Raw genomic sequence first — 2183 nt, 5'->3', positions numbered from 1 at the left:
TGCAAGAAAGAAAAAAAAAGTCCCACAGGCAGAGGTTGGGTGAGTGTGAGGGACCATGTTGTCATGCCACTTTTGGCCACAAATTGCTGAGCATCAATACAGTTTGTGTAGGTATTTATCATAGTGGAAGAATTTTAGATAAAAACATTGGTGTACCATTTTATTCGGAGGAGAGAATTCTGAGTGTACACTAAAAGGGGCTCCCACATCCAGAAGATAATTATGGTTTTTGAAGGGTGTCTTATCATACATGCATAAATACAGAAATAGATACATAAATGTATACTCTATGTAACTCTAAATACCTTTATCTATTACTAGATAGATATAAAATATGCCTGCATCTTTTCACAGACTTGTGGGAGGGAATGCTATTTTATCTTTTCAAATTAAAACCCAGAGTCTATTTCAATTTTATGTTATGGCTGTCTTGTATGTTTTATCTGTGTACAACGAATCTTCCCTCACAAAGACAACTTCATAATTTTTGCTTTTTACAGTCAAGTGTATTTTTTAAAACTTAAGAAAAATATTCCAGTATGTATTCATCAAGATACTGTCCATTTCTAATGCTCTTTCTTCTTTGTTAGCATACTTAATTTTTCTCTGTCATAATTTTCTTATAGCCTAAAAACTTGCTTTGGCATTTCTCCTTTTAAGAGCAGCTTTGCTGGTAACCAGTTCTCTGAGGTTACATTCACTGGAAAATGCCTACTTTAATGTCAATCATGAAGGATATTTTTGCTGAGTATACAATACATAGTTGGAAGTACTCACATTTAAACACAGTCAAGTGTAGCTTACCCATAAGGATATCATCTAAGAAATTCTTGCTAGGTGATTTCATCATTGTGCCAACATCATTGAGTATGTTTACATAAACCTAGAGTGTAGAGTCCACCACATCAACAGGCTATATGGTATTGGTTCTAGGCTAAAAATCTGAAAAGCATGTTACTGTCCTGAACACTATAGGCAATTATAACACAGTGCTAAGTATTTGTATGTCTAAACATACTTTAACATGAAAAAATACAGTAAAAATACATTGTCAAAGATTTTAAATGGTACACTTGTATAGAGTACTTACTATGAATGAAGCTATCAGAACTGGAAATTGCTCTGGACAAGTCAGTGAAAGAATCAATAATGAATATGAATGCCTAGGGTATTATTGTACAACACTGTAGATTTTATAAACATGGTACACTTAGGTTACACTAAAATTATTAAAAACTTTGCTGTCTTCAATATAAATAATTTTTATTGCTAGTTTTTACTTAAATTTTTTTAACTTTGCAACTCTTGTAATAATACTTAGCTTAAACCACAAACACATTGTACAGGTGTACAAAGGCATTTTTTATCTTAAACCCCTATTCTACAAGCTTTTCACTACCCACACATTAACCTAGGCCTACACTGGGCCAGGATCATCAGTATCATTATCTTCCTCCTTTCGATCTTGTCCCACTGGAAGTTCATCAGGGTTAATTGACATGCATGGAGCTGTCATTTTTCTATGATAACAATGCCTTTTCCTGGAAGACTTCTTGAAGAACTCGCTAATGCTGTTTTACCTATTATTTTTATATACAAGTAGGAGAATATTCTAAAATATTTACCCAAAGTATAGTACAGTAAATATATAAACCATCAACAGTCATATAATCTTTAAGTATTATGTAGCACACATAATTTTATGTCTTATACTTTTTTTTGTTGCTGTTTTTGTTTTTGAGTTGGAGTCTCACTCTGTCACCCAGACTGGAGTGCAGTGGCCGCTCCCGGCCACCGCAGCCTCAACCTGCTGGGCTCTGGCGATCCTTCCACCTCAGCCTTCCAAGTAGCCGGAATTACAAGCATGCGCTACCATGCCTGGCTGATTTTTTTTTGGTTTACTGTAGCGATGAGGTCTCGCTGCCCAGGCGGGTCTCGAACCCACGGGCTCAGGCAATCCACTCACCTCAGCCTCCCAAAGGCACGGGATTACAGGCTGAGCCACCGAACCCGGCTATGTCTTATACTTTTATATGACTGGTAGTGCAGTTGTTTTCGTTACATTGACATCACTACAGATGTGTGAGGAATGTGTGTGCTACAACTTTACATTGGCAGTGTCACTAGGCATTAGAAATATTTCCACTCTATTATAGTCTATATATACAATCATAAATGCAGCC

The sequence above is a fragment of the Carlito syrichta genome, unplaced genomic scaffold (genome assembly GCF_000164805.1).
Source record: "Carlito syrichta isolate Samal-C Ts95f unplaced genomic scaffold, Tarsius_syrichta-2.0.1 Scaffold303751, whole genome shotgun sequence".
Classification (NCBI taxonomy): domain Eukaryota; kingdom Metazoa; phylum Chordata; class Mammalia; order Primates; family Tarsiidae; genus Carlito; species Carlito syrichta.
Note: the sequence above shows the minus strand (reverse complement) of the source record.